The 17,805-nt window shown below is 42.0% G+C and overlaps 1 protein-coding gene across 5 annotated transcripts in view; it reads right to left on the bottom strand.

Moving 5' to 3' along the window:
* ITCH (itchy E3 ubiquitin protein ligase) overlaps positions 1-14,666 on the bottom strand; it is a 94,858-nt gene extending 80,192 nt beyond the window's left edge. For 2 of the 5 annotated variants that reach the window (XM_087818784.1, XM_087818787.1), the window contains exons 1-2: positions 14,585-14,666; positions 10,791-10,861 (exon numbers count right to left, since the gene is read on the bottom strand). The gene's annotated coding sequence lies outside the window, so the exon portion shown is untranslated. Of the gene's footprint in view, positions 1-7,590; positions 7,760-10,777; positions 10,862-14,584 lie in introns of those variants that run through there. The other 3 variants (XM_087818783.1, XM_087818786.1, XM_016213143.2) reach the window with 2 other exon arrangements.
* Between the last annotated feature and the right edge of the window lie 3,139 nt (positions 14,667-17,805).

The raw sequence follows: 17,805 nt of genomic DNA on the forward strand, positions 1-17,805 counted from the left end.
AATGACTCTCTCATCACTGATGTTTCTATCTTTCCCTCTCCCTTCCTCTCTCTGAAATCAATAAAACATTTTTTCTAGAGATGATTATCTTACTCAAAGAGAAAAACAGGAAGGTACGACTTTCAAGGTTCAATACTATAAAAACAAAGTTTAAGGAACTTGGCACCAGAACTGAACTTTTAGCATTCATTTGCTGGTTTAAACTCTGTACCCAGTATTCCAGAAGTCAATTTTTTCCCTGTTCTCCTAATGGCTTTCTGACAAATATTTTAATATTAACTACTATTATAAGTTGTTTCCTGGCTTTCACTATTTACAGCTAGAGTTTAAAGGATTTGACATGCCACAATAAATATAACTACTGCTGTGCTACTATAAATATTGCTCTTCTGCAAACAATGCTTGTGTAATAATATACAACCTAATTATATATAGAGTTGAATTTCCTGGCTCCCAAAAGACTGACTATCTCTCAATACTCATGAATTCTCAAAATATACAACGCTGATGGCCGTTGTCCCCAATCTTCCAGCAAACCTTTCTCGTATCATTTCTAAACAATTAAGAACTAACACTGTGGGATATTTACACCATGGAATACTATGCAGCTGAAAGAAAGAAGGCTCTCTCATCCTTTGGGACAGCATGGAGGAACCTGGAGAGGATTATGCTAAGTAAAATAAGCCAATCAGAGAACGACAAGTATCACATGATCTCACTCACATGTGGAATCCAATGAACGAAATAAACTGATGAACAAAATAGATCCAGAGACATAGAAGCATGGAACAGACTGAGGGATCTCAGAGAAAAGGCAGGGATGGGGGAGTGGGTGGGGAGAAATTAAACAAAGAACTTACATGCATAAATGCATAACCTGTGGACAAAGACAGCAGTATGGGGGGAGGGGACATATGTAATGCTTTTTTTTTTTAATATATCTTTATTGATTTCAGAGAGAGGAAAGGAGAGGCGGAGAGAGAGAGAGAGAGAAACATCAATGATGAGAGAGTCATTGATTGGCTGCCTCGTGCAGGCCCCTGACTGGGGATTGAGCCCGCAACCTGGGCATGTGCCCTGACCAGGAATCGAACCCCGATTGCCTGGATCCTAGGTCGACACTCAACGGCTAGGCCACGCCCAGCCGGGCTGTAATACTTTCAATAAAGATAAATTTTAAAAAAAGAACCAATGCCCTGGCCAGTGTGGCTCAGTTGCCTGAGCAGCGACCCATGCACCAACAGGTCATAGGTTCGATTCCCGGTCAGGGCACATGCCCAGGTTGCGGGCTCTACTGGGGTGTGCAGCAGGCAACCGATCCATGTTTCTCTCTCACATCTATGTTTCTCTCTTTCTCTCTTTAAAAATCAATAAAAATGTATTTTTTAAAGTTATCAATATGAATAAGTTACTAAGTAACATGTATGCACACTTTAAAAACAAATTCATGCATTTTTATTAAAAGGAGTAAAAAACTACTGTTATTCAGATTGTATTAAAAACCGGGGGGGGGGGAAATCGAAGAGAGAATCATTTACATCAAGAGCCCTAAATACTGGGGTTAGGAAAGGCGGGACAAGTTACCACTTACCATTAGGAAACTAATAGGATTATGAAAGCAGAGCCAATTCTATATCCCCCAAAATAAAACTGGGTCTGCAGACTTTCACCTTACTATTTATTCTATTCCAAGACTACCTCCTCTATTCTGACTGCATCTGAAAAGGAACTGAATAAAAATATTATTCCAAAGAAGGCAAAATACCACACACTTTTTTGTTCTCACAAGTAAACAAATTGATATCCAGGAAATTTAGATGGACTGCCCAATTAGGCAAAGAATTCTTACACAGGATACCAGAAGTACCATCCACACAAAAAAAATTAAGAAATTAAGCCTTGTCAAAATGAGAAACTTCTGCTCTTCAAAAGACACTATTAAGAAAATAAAAAGACAAGCAAAAGGTTGGGAAAATATATTTGCAAGATGCATATCCAATAAAGGATTTATATTCAGAATTCATACACACAAAAATATTCTTACAACTCGATAATAAGGCAAACGACCCAATCGAATGGGCTGTTCGAGGTCAGAAAAGAAGATAGGGCCAAAAATCTGAGATCTCTAGCCTTGCTCAATGCTAATTTCATGATTTAAAACCATGGTTCCTGCCCAGCCGGGTGTGGCTCAGTGGCTGAGCGTCGACCTAGGAGCCAGGTGATTGGGGTTTGATTCCCAGTCAGGGCACATGCCCGGGTTGCGGGCTCAATCAATGACTCTCTCATCATTGATGTTTCTAGCTCTCTCTCTCCCTCTCCCTTCCTCTCTCTGAAATCAATAAAGATATATTTAAAAATTAAAAAAAAAATAAAACCATGGTTCCTTAAAGGAGCCAAAAAAGATAAAAAGGAAACAAAAACACTTATGTCACTGCCATAACTGAATTTATTCAGTTTAGTCCTTTCTGAAATTATTTTTTTATATTCTTTTGAAACATAAGTTTTTGTGTTTTTTAAAATATGTCTTTATTCATTTCAGAGAGCGTGAGAGACAGAAACATCATTAATGAGAGAGTCATTGATCGAGTGCCTCCTGCACGCCCCCTACTAGGGATCAAGCCCACAACCCGGGCATGTCCCCTAACCAGAAATCGAACTTCGATTCCCTGGGTCCTAGGTTGATGCTCAACTGCTAAGCCACGCCGGCTGGGCCTTTTTGACAACCCTCTCTTGACAAAAACAGAAAACCCTAACAAATACCACAGTCTCAAAATTTCAAATCATCACAATAAAATCACGTTAAGAAGTGAATCACTGAAATGGCTGAAACAGGTATTTCCCCCTCAGAATGACAAAAGGCAAAACCCTTGTTTGAATACCTCGGGCTGACTTGTATTTTCTTAGGGAAACAGTAACAAGAGCAAATCTTCTAAGAGAAGATTCAAATTTCTTTTAGTAAGATCCTGGATTTTCCTTCTCTGAAGTAAAATTTAAATGACACAGGGACACTTCCTTGTCTAAACACTTAATCCTTTATAAATGTTTACCCCACTAAGTAAATAGTTAACAAGAAGAATAGAGAAATCCAAAACTCAAGAAAAATGTAATGAAGGTTTTGCCCCAACCAACCTTCACCGTTATCTTCTTATCGTTAAACATTTACTGAGCGACTACGTATTGGAGAGACAGGTTCTAGCAGCTTTGTCAACAAAAGGAAAGGAGGAGAAATAGCAGTAGACCCAGAGAAAGAAAAGATATGAGCAGCAGCCTGGAAAATTGTTAAGACACCAAAAACACACACAACAAAACTGTTAAAAAAATGGGTAAAAAGACTTAAATAGATACTTCCCCAAAGAGATATAAACGGTAAAAGAATATACAAAGATGCTCAATAAAAAAATGCAACGCAAAACCACAATAAAGAAATCACCTCACCCATCAGGATGACTATTATTAGCAAAACAAACAAACCGAAAACAGCAAATGTTGACATGGGTGTGGAAAATGGAAACTCTTGTGCACTGCTGGTGGAAATGTAAAATGGTATAGCTGTTGTGGAAAACAGTATGTATGGTGGTTTCTCAAAAAAATCATAGAATCACCACATGATCTACAATTCCACCTCTAGGAATATACCTAAAAGAATTAAAAGGACACAAACAGATATTTATGCACCCACATTCATAGCATCATTATTCCAAAAATAGCCAAAAGTGGATCTAACCCAAATGTTCACCAATAGATGAATGGATAAACAAAATGTGGTATGCATATAAAATGGAATATTATTCAGCCTTAAAAAGAAATGAAATTCTGACACATGCCGTAACAATGTTCTTGAAGACATTATGCTAAGTGAAAAAAGCCAGACACAAAGGAAAAATATTGTATAATTCAACATATTGTATGATTCCACTTACATGAGGTATCTAGAATAGCCAAATTCTATATAGAGACAAAAGGTAGCATAGTGGTTACCAGGGGCCGCGGGAGGGGGTGTGTGAGTTATTGTTTAATGGTAACAGTTTCAGTTTGGGATGATAAAAAAAATTTCGGCAGTGCACAGTGAAAAACAACAATGTGAATATACCTAATTTCACTGAACCAAACACTTAAAAATGGTTAAAATGGTAAATTTTATGTACTTATATTTTACCACAATAAGGAACCACCAAACAAAAATAATCAGGACAGATAAGTTCATCACTTTCTTTGTCCCTTAGAGATGAAAACATCAATTTATATGGTTAAAAAAACAACAAAAACTAACAGAACAGACTGAATACATACTCCATCTATCTCCATTCCCTCCTGAAAGCTTGGCAAAATGAAATAAAGGGGGAAAAAAGCATAAACCACCCAGCTGGCGTGGCACAGCGGTTGAACATCAACCTATGATCCAGGAGATCGAGGTTTGATTGCCAGTCAGGGCACATGCCCAGGTTATGGGCTGGATCCCCAGTGGAGGGCGTGCAGGAGGCAGCCAATCAATGACTTTCTCATCGTTGACGTTTCTATCTCTCTCTCTCCCTCTCCTTTCCTCTCTCTGAAATCAATAAAGACATATTTTTTTAAAAAAGAAAAAGTATAAACCCTCAAGGGCAAAGACAAAGGGGGAGAAGATGACCATAGATAAATAAGTGTCAGCAACATTCTGGACAATGGAAAGCAGTAGTAGTTACATTCTGCAGTTACATTATCTAGTTCCTCCAAAAAATTCCAACAAAAAGATAATCTAGGACTTTCCTTTGACTACTGACATTCCACATAAGTAAATGTAGCTAACCCCTCTCTTTTGTTCCTTTCCTTCCCACTTCCAAAGCAGATCTATAATTAAATGAACCATCTGAAAATCCCTTTTAATATTCAGGACAAATGAACTCCAAAAACTAGGTTAGGCAGTGCTGAGAGAAAAAAAAAATTTCCTTCTCCATGAAATGAGATTTAGCTCAATTTGACCCTGTTGTTACATCTCTATGATGGCGACAACTTTGTGTACTTTTCAGAGGTTCAGTTCAGTACTCTTATTTATCAATGAGGGAAATGTTGCTATATCTCAAATATTCTTAATACTCAGGCTATATCTAACACACTATTCTATTACTAAAAAGGCTAGTTACAACATTACATTTTTCATAGTAGGCAAAAATAAGGAATAACTTCCATGTGTATGTCAAGAAAATTTTCACGAGAAAGTATAAACAGAACAAAAGCTTGGTGAAAATAAAATCCTAAAAATCACTTTCGTAAGTGATACAGAATAAACACATTCCACCTTTCTACAACGTTTATCAGTTTCTTTAAACATTCTGAATCATAAATTAATTATTGTGTCAAGTTTCTGCAGCAAAATTCTACAATTTTTCCACGAGCAAACCATTTGTCAGTGTTTCCAAACCTTTGTAGATACAAAAATTCCACATATAAACTAACGTCTAATGAAACTTTTCAAAGGTTAACTGAAATCACCAAAAATACAAAACTAGAAATGTGATAAGCTGTTGAACTACTTTGATACTTCCTTTTTCTATTTTTTTAAACAAGGTTACTAATAACAGCTAGCATTTTATTTAGCATTTTTTTTAATGTGCAGTCTCATGACAACCATGGGAAATAGAAATTATGCCCATTTTTCACACATACAAAAAATTGAAGCTCAGGGTATCTATGTTTATAGTACAATGCTGGAGCTGGCAATCCAAGTCCTATGCTTTATTTATTTATTTATTTAAAATTTTAATTTTATTAATTAAATTAATAACCCAAGGATTCCATTGATTTTTATAGAGTGGGGGGGGGAGATCGAGACAAATATAGATGTGAGAAAGACCCATCAATTGGTTGCCTCCCACACACACACCATGACCAGGCAAGGGATGGAACCTGCAACCCAGGTACATACCCTTCACCATGAATCGAACCTGAGACCCTAGGATGCGAGGGCCAACACTCTAACCACACTAGCCAGGGCAATATTTTTATTGATTTTAGAGGGAAGAATAGAGAGAAACACTGATGGGCTGCCCCCCACATGCCTCCTGCTGGGAATCAAGCCCAAAACCTGGGCATGTGCCCTGACCAGGAATCGAACCAGTGACCTCTTGGTTCATGGGTCGACGCTCAACCACTGAGCCACACCGACTGGGCAAATCCTAAGCTTTAAACCATCACATTATACCATTTTTCAAAAGCATAATCTTTTCAAATACTAGTTTCATAAAACAAAAAGCAAACTCCTAAGTGGTTATATATTTGTAGATAAAGACCTGCTACTTACCTAATTCATCTGAACACTTATAAAATTGTTAGTCCGACAGAGACTGGCAGCATTAATATTTAGTTATACTACTAATTAACCTTCAACTATTTATATAGCACCTAAGAACTTCCTTTTCTTTCTATTCTACTTGTGCAAACTAGGAACTCATAAGACTGTGTATGTGATCCATCATTAGGAGTGTGCTGAGGCTGAGAATGAAGGAAGATCCACAACATGAAAAAAGAGGCGTAGCCTGTACACACAGTATTATCTTCCCATACCCCAGTTTTTACAAAGTGAATAGGAAAAAAGCTTTCAAAATTACCTACTGCGAGGTCCCACTGTCACAGGGTGACCCAAATATAAACTTTTGTCTCTTAGACGAGCATCTGTCCCTTCCTTTCTATTACCATTACCACCTCCTTAGCCTAGTCTTCCTGACTCCAGACCCCACCAACCCTAGTAAATACTGCAGACCTCAATATTATCAAATAAATCTTCATAAATTACCATCTGATATTGTCAGCCAACAGGACTTAAGGTTATCTCAAAATGAGAAGGCTGGCCCTGATGGGTGTGGCTCAGCAGCTGAGTGTCGACCTGGGATCCAGGCAATCGGGGTTTGATTCCCGGCACATGCCCGGGGTTGTGGGCTCGATCAATGACTCTCTCATCATTGATGTTTCTATCTCTCTCTCACCCTCTCCTGTCCTCTCTCTGAAATCAATAAAGATATATTTTAAAAATAAATAAGAAGGCTGGTCTCTTAATTATTCCAAGCTTTCTCCTATTACCAGGCCCACACAAAACCTCTCCAGACTAATCTAAACTCCACCTAATCTCTTCACTGTGCTTCCACCATCTCAAGTCCATTCCTGCCTCTGCCCCTTGGTCCATTCTGAATCCCAGTCTTAAATAGCTTCCCTTTTTCTCTCTGTCTTCATAATTATTCTGCATACCCCTCATTCAGCCCTAGACTGCTTTGAGGTATTGCTTAAATCTTTATGTGGGTAAGGACTTGCTTCCCAGAGGGCAGGGAAGATGGGTTACGCTGCAAAAAGTCAAGCCTCAGATCAGAGGTTGCAGAGTGGTAACCCACAAGACAAATTCAGCCCACAGTGGTGATTTGTTTGGCCCACAGTGTTTATATTATGAATTCATAAGTTGCCAACACTTAAAAATAAAGATTTCTCATAGAATCTGGATTTCCAGCTTCTCTTTAGAAAAAAGTTAAGATGTTCAGACCATACTTGGTCTACACTCCCCACTAGATCAATAGTGAACCAACACTGAATTATACATTTTTAAATGGTTAAAATAGTAAATTTTACCTCAATTTAAAAACAAAGAACTGAAGCAACGTGGTCAAAGTCATACTGCTAATACATGGTAGAGCCAAAATTCAAAACCAGACAATCTAACTCCAGTACACGGTTCACCCCTACAATATGATTCCTTCAGACCAGCATCCTTTCTTCTGTGACCAAGTAAACTGATTCTCTGAAACAAAGGATCAAAGGACTAAATTTTAGAGTCTACTCTTTCTTTGCAAAAATAACTAAGAAGCAAACCAAAGTTCACCTAAATTTCTGGATCTTTTTCCTTATCTCAAAAGAAAAAAATGTCCTGTAATTGACAGAGAAAAAGCTGCAGAACCCAATAAAATGTATCTTCTCAGAAAGCAAGTACGTTATTAGACATTTCTGGAATGAGGTAAGCTCCATGCAGATGAATTCTTAGCTTCAAACTTTAAACAATACAAAACTTCGCTTTTGTGGGGTAGGGAGTCTATCGGGGTAATCAGTTTGCAGACATGAAAAAAAATTGCAAGTTTCTTGAGGGCAGGGTCTCCTTTTTCATCATGATTCCCTGTAATGCCTAGCACAGAACAGCATTTAACATATATTTAATTATGTTTGAACCAAGAAATCCAAAGTTAGTATCTTAAGTTGCAATCCAATGCATTCCTTATTATATCACCTTGCTTTTTACAATGATTACTTGTGGCCAAGTTTGTTTCCCTGACAAGAACACAAAATCCTTGAGGCAAGGGTTTTAAATTAAGTACCCCTTAGGACCTAACACAACAGGAGCTCAATAAATGCTTGCTGAATACTACAAACTTAATATTTCTATACTTAGGTTTCCTATAAGTCTCTTCCTACTGTTTAAAGTAGAACTTAAAATGGCTTCTCAATTATAAAGCACTGGATATTATGAAATGCTATTATAAGGTATTTCTGAAACCAGTCCTATATTGTGGTATAAACAAAGCCATGAAAAATTAGTAAGCCGGTGAATGAAGTACTAAGTATAATCAAAGAGTGAGCTAGAAGGAATCTGAGAGATCATGTTCAATACTTTCAATACACAAGTGAGGAAGCAGAGACCCAGAGAGAGTTAAGTGAACTGCCCAAGTTCACAGAATTTAAGTAACAAGCAACCCAAGGCTAGAACCCAGTTCTTCTGAATGTTGGCCCAGTTTTCTTTCCACAAAGAACTACTTTGTGAATTCAGGATAAAGTAGATACTTTTAGAAATATTTTAAAGAAATTTGGTATGGACGATCTTTCCCAGAACATAAGTTTTTGTAAGGTATTACATCACCATTAAGTAAATGAAAGCTGCCTTGTTCCTTTACTGCAGATAACACCACTCTCCCCCCCTTTTTTCTCTATACATGTATTTTTCATTTTCATGTCTTTTCTTTCATTGTCAGATTCTAAGAATTCTTCCTCTTACCATCTCTTCTTTTTTAAAAAATATCTTTATTGATTTCAGAGAGAGGAGGGGAGAGGGAGAGAGATAGAAACATCAATGATGACAGAGTCATTGATTGGATGCCTCCTGCACACTCCTTACTGGGGATCGAGCCTGCAACCAGGGCATGTGCCCTGACCGGAATCTCCTGGATCATGGGTCGATGCTCAACCACTGAGCCACACCGGCCGGGCTCACCATCTCTTCTTTATCTACTTTTCCTATTACTCATTCCTTTTCCTAGTATCTCTCATAAAGCATCCCACCATCTCCTTCTTTTCTCTCCATAATTATAAAAAAGGACATATTAAGTACATATTTGATCCTGAAACACCATAATAAGCAAATCACAGCCTTGATTTCTAAGAATTTATAGAGCGCCCGGCCAGCCGTGACTCAGTGGTTGAGTGTCGACCTAGGATCCAGGTGATCGGGGTTCGATTCCCAGTCAGGGCACATGCCCGGGTTGCAGGCTCAATCCCCAGTTGGGGGCATGCAGGAGGCGGCCGATCGGTGACTCTCTCATCATTGATGTTTCAACTCTCTCCCCCCCTCTCCTTTCCTCTCTCTGAAATCAATAAAGATATACTTAAAAAAAGGGGAAAAAAAGAATTTACAGAGCAATTAGTTAACAAAGAAAATAAACACAAAGGGTCACACAGATGAGTAATACGGATGGAACATTTATGGAAGGAAAGTGGTAATGACAATGACAACGAATAGCAGCAAGGCAAAGGTCGGGCAAACATAAGGGGCCTCTCCCTGTTCAGCCGGCTCACCTACCGACTCACCTGCTCTGCTTACTCCCCCCCATTCTCTTACTGCTCTGTCTTTTCTATGTTCTACTTTTTTATAAATCCAGTAGCCTTCCTTTTCTCCCCCAATCTTTTAAAGTGAATCTGTCCTATTCTCATGTTTTCTTTTTCAATATTATTGCCAACTTCTTCCACCTTGTAGATCTAGATAATGTCTTAAGTTATAAACTCATTTTTTTCTAAAGATTTAATATGTATTATTTTATTTGATCCTGAGAACCCCAGGGAGGCAGGTGAGAAGCAAAACATCTTTTTTACAGATACGAACTGTGTCCCAGCAAGATTAAATAATCTGTAAAAAGTCAGTTTGTCAGTGGAAAAACCAAGTAAGAACCCAAACCTTTTCTCTCCAAGTCCTCCACTCTTTTTCCACTGCATAATGTTGCCTTCTTTTTAATTCCTACACTTTTTTACCATGCACATGCACATGCCTAGACAAGTATACAGAGATAAACTTTTAAAAGACAGCACACCACGGCCAGTGTGTCTCAGTGGTTGAGCGTGGGACCCATGAATCAAGAGGTCACTTCCAGGTCAGGGCGCATGCCTGAGTTGCAGCTTGATCCCCAGTAGGGAGCATGCAGGAGGCAGCCGATCAATGGTGTTTCTCTCTCATCCATGTTTCTCTCTCTCCTTCTCCCGTCCTCTCTTTCTAAAAAAACAAACAAAACAGCACAAATGGGAAAAGTGTGTGTATATCTAAGGAAGCTAAAGAAACAGAAAAGTCAGAGGATATTAAGAGCACAGTATGGCTCATGTGCTAACTCTCATAAAGAAGCTTTGGGTTTCCAGATCTAGGTGGAAACTGCCTATTTCTTCAACCAACTGATGTAGGCAGCACCAACAGTGCTCTCTCCATACCTCCCACAGCAGTTACATGACCAAGGCTCACCCTCTGCACCATTCCTATGCCACAACGTCTCTCACAGGCATGCCACCATACCTGAAGTTCTCACCGTTCAAGTCAGGAGTCACTTCTTTGGGTTAAGGCGTTGTCTCCAGAAGGCCACTGTTAAATGCATGTTACCTGAGAGGGAAAGAAGGGTCCATTAACACATTGCTTCTATGGTTAAATGTGTCAAATTAGCGATGACCTTGGTAATCTAACAGCACAACATCTTTTAAGTTTCACTGCATATGTAGTTTTTGATGGGGAAGGCAGGATAAGAAGGTAGCTGAAAATGACTCATACATAGTATGGGGTAATGCCCACCTAAGTAGGACGGCCACATGGCAAAATGAGAACAGCCATGTAAACACATACTCTACCGATTGGAGTCACCATAAGGACAGTCCTTGCAATTTGGAAGCTCCTAGGGATAGGAAAAGAAAACACTCCAAGGATCTGACAATAGCCAGTTCTGGAAAAAAGCAAAAGAGTTGAGCTGGCAGCTGTTTTCCAAGGAAAGTGCACTGCTAGACTGAAGAAAGGCAGGCAGGAATAGCTTCTGGTTAACTACGTACTTCTAGTTGTGGGACTAGTTTCCAACATTTTCAGCTGAGGGCCAACCTCCCAACCAGAGAATGCTGCAGTTCAATTCAGCAAACACCCCCCACCCTTGCTAACTTATATTGACTCAAAGCCAGTATCATTTACAGCCACAAAAATCAACATGCCTTTACTAAGCACTTATTATGAGCCCAGAATCTGGCTAGGTGCTATAAATACAGAAAAAAAAATAACCTTACACACTTTCTCCTTAACTCATACAAAGGAAACCAATACCCAAAACCCAAAACTGAAAGAGAGATGAGAAGAAAGGAAGTAACAACAAAAAAAACAGGTAATATTTCTTATCAGTGCCAGCACAAACTTCTTAGGCCAGAATGAAAACAACAAAACTTACTTCTAGGACAAAGTTCCTTGTTAAACTCTTGCTTAAATAGTCAAGAGGCACAGACTAGAAAAGCCTTTTTCCCTTTGGTGTAACACCCACAGCTCTTTAGCATTTAATAGTACACACCTACCTTGGTACATTCTGGAGAACTAAGAGATACAAACGTGGCTCTAGTTCTTGCTGATTCTTAACTAGGTTTAGGTAAATAATTTAACTTGCTTCGGACTTTCTTAAAAACAAACAAACAGAAAACAAGGAAGAACTAGTCTAAGGATAGCACACACTTAGCACATACACCTCCTGCTGGAGAAGTATGTCCATAGGCGGCATTGCCAAGCAACCACAACTCCCCTTCCCACAGAACCCATATAACCAAAATCCTTCTCAACACATTGCTTCTAGAAGCTACTTCAAAGTAGAACTGGCCCATAAGCCAAAATATATTTGCCACTGTGGACTAGATAATCTCTGCACTCTCTTCCAACTCTAAAATTCTAACACCAAGTTTCTGAGGGTGGAAGAAAAACACTTCCAACAGGCTTAGATCAATAATGCTGACAGTTAAAAATTTCAGTATAATCTCCCAAGTTCTCCTCCAAATTGAACCCGATCTGGTTCTTTCTAATTTTTGAAAGATGCTAATGAACAATCACTCTGATCCATTAACATATATAGCCTGGCAATATTATTCAGATTTGTCCATGGGTTCTTTTGACAGAAAAGGAGCCCTTTACCCAGACTGGCTCTAAAAAAATTCTCATCCAAAATTATGTCAACAATGGTGCACTAGTAAAGAATTAAACCCAATCCCAATCCCCACAGCCTCTCTCCAAGGTCAAGCCTTTTCACCTCTCACCCAGACCTCTGCAATAGCTGTTCTTCCACTTAACTGGAGCAATCTTCCTAAAACCACATGTATTCATATCACTTACCTGTTTAAAAATAGGTTTTTATTGCTAACAACATAAGTTTTTTAGCATAATACTTAGAACTTTCCATATAATTGCTTCCTTTTACCTTTCTGGCCTCACATCCCATAATGCTCTCGGTCCCCTTCCCACTCCCTATTCCCTGAACCCTTTTTCTTCCACAAGCCTCTGCATTTACACACAGCATGAAGGTGTCTCCTCTGCCTATGCTGTCACACTCCCACTCATCATCTAAGACCCAAATTAGGTGCATGGGCAGGTCCTCTCTCCTCCTCTGGCCATCCTCAGACAAAACTGGTCACTTCCTCTTCTAGCTCAAGGCTTTTTTTGTGAGCTGTCGTTGATGGGTCCACAGAATTGTTTGCCTCGGTGGTTCTCCAAACTATCGGAATTGCCTGAGGCATGTTTTAAAAGCAAATTCTTCAGGTCCAACCCAGAGGTAATAAATCAATCTCAGGAGGTGAGACCCTGGAATTAATTTCTGATTTTAAAAAGTTCCCCTAATTACTCTAACGGTCAAATTTGGGGACTACTTGTTTGTCCGTCTCTTCCAATAGGTGTGAAGATGGGTTTGTTGGTTTTTTTTTAAAAAAATAATGTAGAAATGAAATACACTAGAATACACCACAGAAGTATTCTGCACTTGCTTTTTATTTCACATCATACTCCTGTTGACTGGACTCATGCTGAAGATGAAGGAATTCCTTTTGGACTCAACACACCCAAAACCTACATTCATCGTTCAAAAAACAGCTGAATGTCCACCTTCGTCTCTAAATCTTAAACATGAAGAAACTGTGGCTTGAGTAAACCATGAGCGCATGGTGCAGGCTCTCAGCAGCCCTGCCCCAGAGCCTCACTGCAGCTGGGTAGCAGCCCGGAGCCGGTTCTGAGGGTGGAAATAAATACACTCTGCCGCACACACTCCCTAGGGCGACTGCACTCGGGACAGACGCCTGAGACCCCGCCTAAGCGCAACGAGAGGTGGCTGACTCCAGTGCCTCCGTAATTTTCGAAGGCAAATCCCACTCTTCCCCACCCCTCGCTCCCCTAAAACGTAAACTGAAGCTGTAGGATGACGGCAGTAACTGCCACAAGATTAAGATACAACATAACCAAGGAGACAAGCTGAGTTGTTACTGGGGAATCATGAATTTCGGGTAGCTTTTGCAAGTTCCCCTGATTCCATCTCTAATTTCAGACTCAACCTCGGGACACAGACCCTGTGTTTTTATCTAAACCTTGAGTTCCTCACGAAGTCTTGTCCTCATCATGTTTCGACCCTCACAGGTTCACGGCTCCTTTTTTCTTCCCTTTAGTCAAGAGAAGGGCACTCTCAGGAGGGAGGACAGTGACAGTTCCACGTCTGCAAAACTTGGCGCTGGCGGGGCCGCGGTAGAAGCGGGCACCAAGGAGGGCGCCCGGGCCGGGACCACCACGCCGAGGGACAATGGAGGGAGGAGAGTGAGACACACAAGGGGACGCAGCCGCTGCGCTAGGCCCCCTCGCGATTCGGGGCTCCAAAAAGTCTCCACAAGGCCAGCCGGGTGGCAGGTGGGCCCAGCCACCGCCCCTTAAAGGGCCACGTCGCCCGCGCCGGCGGCCGCCGCCGCCGCCGGGCCCCGCGCAAAGGCCGAGCCGCGAAAGGGTGGCCCCGGACAGCATCGAGGGGCGCGGTCCGGACCCTGACGGTTCTCGCCGTGGCCCAACCCTCCCATAACTTGGGGCCCGTGAGGCCAGAAGCGCCGGACGCCTCAGCCCTACAGCGGCCCTTCGGCGCGTCCGGCCGTCCCACCCCCCACCCGGCCTCAGCCACTAGCCGGAGCTCCCCGCGCCCCCACGGCACCGGCTCCGAGGGAAGAGGGAGCAGCCGCGCCTCTGGGCCCCGGCTTGCGCGCCGCACTCCTCCACCCCTCGTTCTCCTCGGACACTCTTATCCCCCCTCTCCCCAGAACGGCCCCCAGCCCGCCAGCGGGTGTTTACCGGGACTCGGGGCGGCGGCGACTCTCCAGTCCCTGGACTAAGATGGCAGCCGGTCCCGAGTCCCGTCCACAGCGACTAGAGCGAGTTGGCAGCCAGTGCGCAGGCGCCTCGGGCTCGGAGCGACTCGCACTACAACCCCCAGCAGCCCCCGCACCAGCCGGCAGCCCGCATCCCACAGCCCGCAGCCCGCAGCCCGCCCCGACCGGCCGCGACCGGCCTGCGCCGCACCGTCCGTTTTCTTGCCCCCAGGTGAGAGGAACTCGGGTTGTTCCCAGCACCTATAGGCTTTTTTAAACACACACACACACACACACACACACACACACACACACACACACACACACACACACACACACACACACACACACCACACCCCCCCACACCCCCCCAAAGACTGTCGCTCTGGTTCCCAAACTCTAGTGTGAATCAGAATCGCCTAGAAGGACTTAAATCTTAGACCGCTGGGCCCCACCCCCAGAGTTTCTCATTCAGCAGATTTAGTCTGGGATCTAATAATTTGCATTTCTGACAAGCGCTCCGGTGTGTAACGTGTGGCGGATCACACTTTGAAAGCCGCTGGATTATAGCTTAGTCCTTAAAGTATACCCCCGAGTTCATCTTCGTTGGTTGCGCGCCCGCCCTCTAACAGGCTGCCCTTGGGCGTGATGAAAACAGCTTCCACAGAAGCGGTGCCCACCCGGGGGTGCTGGGGGGTGCTAGGAGCTGCCAACACGCTTCTTCAGTTCTCTCAGCGCACCTGGAAGGAAGTGCCCCCATGCCTCTCACCTCAGGGCGGCGTAAGCCAGGCGGCCCGCTGCGGGTCCACCCGCCCTCTCGGCTTCCTGCGCGGGTTCTCCGCGGGAATGAGCGGGCTCTGCGCGTAGACCCGGGGGGCACAACTAAATGCTTAGTAATTAGTGGCCTTTGCTAGTACCGTTTAGCACTTTTTCTCCCAATGAAACAAATATTTTACCATCTGGCAAGTCACTCACACTTTTCAAAGTACTTTTTTTTTTTTAATCCTCACTGGAGGATGAGGATGTTTTTTCCATTGCTTTTCCAACGAGAGACAGGGGGGTAGAGAGATCAGTCAGTGTGAGAGAGACACATCTATTGGTTGCCTCCCAGGATCAGAGCGAGCCTAAGGTATGTGCCCTACCCGGGACTGGACCTGGGACCCTTTAGTCCGAGGACGGGCACTCTAACCACCGAGCCAAACCGGCTAGGGCACAGAGTACGTTTAATTCCTCCATGTCAGTGTTTCCTGAACATGCCTTTAGGAGAGCTTGTTAAAGATTCCTGGACTTCTTCCGCATTCAGATTCTCCAGGGCAGTGGTTCTCAAACTTTAGTGTCCATCACAATTACCTGGAGGATTTTGTTAAAACACAGATTGCTGGGCTCTGCCCCATAATTTCCAATTCAGTAGGTCCCCCTGGGGTGGGCCTGAAAATGTACATTTTTAAAAAATGTACATTTTCAGCCCAGCCTGTGTGGCTCAGCAGGGATCCACCTGGGATCAACCTGGGATCCAGGAGATGGAGGTTTGATTCCTGGACAGGGCACATGCCCAGGTTGTGGTCTTGATCCCCACTGATTTCAGAGAGAGGGAGGGAGAGGAAGAGACAGAGAGACAGAAACATCAATGATGAGAGTGGTCATTGATCCGCTGCCTCCTGCACGCCCCCTGCTGGGGACCCATAGTGCCCTGACCAGGAATCAAACCTCCATCTCCTGGATCCTAGGTTGATGCTCAACTGCTAGGCACACCAGCCTGGCTAAAAATGTAAATTTTTAACCAAGGACCACATATGGAGAACCACTGTTTTTCAACTTTTTCTTTTCAATTATAGTTTACATTTTATTATTTTGTATTACTTTCAGGTGTACGGCATACTATTTAGACAATCATATATCTTAGAAAGTGGTGGCCTGCCACTCCCCATATTTCAAGTATCCACCTGACACCATACATAATTATTACACTATTACTGACTATTCCACTTATTTATGCACTCATTGATTGATTCCTGTATGTGCCCTGACTGGGGACTGAAACGGCAACCTTGGCTTTTCAGGACAATGCTCTAACCAACTGAGCTACACAGCCAGGGCATAATTTGTGCTTCTTAATCCCTTCACCTTTTTCACCCAGGCCTCCAACCCCCATCCCCTCTGTCAACCATCAATCTGTTCTCTGTGTCTATGAGTCTGTTTCAGTTTGGTTTATTCATTTATTTTGTTCTTTAGATTTCACATATAAGTGAATAATATGTTTTTTATCTTTTCTTAATTATTTCACTTAGCATAATACCCTCTAGGTTCATTAATTCTGTCTCAAGTGGTAAGATTTCATTCATTTTTATGACTGAGTAATATTCCATTGTATATAGACACCACAACTTTTTTATGCACTCATCTATTGATGGGCACTTGAGTTACTTTGATATCTTGAATTACTTTGATGATGGTAAATAACACTGCAGTAAACATAGGGGTGTATATATTCTTTCAGATTAGTGTTTTGGGTTTCTTCTGATGTGTACCCAGAAGTGGAATCAATGGGTCATAAGGCAGTTCAATTTTTTAATTTTTTGAGGACCCTCCATGCCGTTTTTCATAGTGGCTGCATCAATCTGCATTCCCACCAACAGTGACCGAGGGTTCCCTTTTCCCACATTCTCAACATTTGTTTGTAGATCTATTGATAATAGCCATTCTGACAGATGTTCAACTTTTTTTTTTTAATATGTCATTATTGATCTAAGGGAGAGGGAGAGAGACATAGAAACATCAATGATGAGAGTCATTGATGAGCTGCCTGCTGCATGCCCCCTACTGAGGTTTGAGCCCACAACCCAAGCATGTGCCCTGACCAGGAATGAAGCCACCATCTCCTGGGTCATAGGTCAATGCTCATCCACTGAGCCACACCAGCTGGGCTCAACTTTTTCTTAATCATTTAAGAAACATTTTTAGACACTTTTTTCCTCTAATCATTTTCCCCAATGAAATTTTAATATTACAAATATATTGTATATCTGTTTATGTAGCATTTGTATACCTGTGCTTTTATATAAACAATTTTTACAAATTTCCTCTCCACCTCCTACCAATTTTTGTCCCATTAAGAATGTATTCATGGAGGAAACAAGATGGTGGCATAGGTAACTGCTGCACCCGCCGCCTCCCACAACCACATCAAAATTACAACTAAAATAC

This window comes from Miniopterus natalensis, chromosome 7 (genome assembly GCF_054644295.1).
Source record: "Miniopterus natalensis isolate mMinNat1 chromosome 7, mMinNat1.hap1, whole genome shotgun sequence".
Taxonomy (NCBI): domain Eukaryota; kingdom Metazoa; phylum Chordata; class Mammalia; order Chiroptera; family Miniopteridae; genus Miniopterus; species Miniopterus natalensis.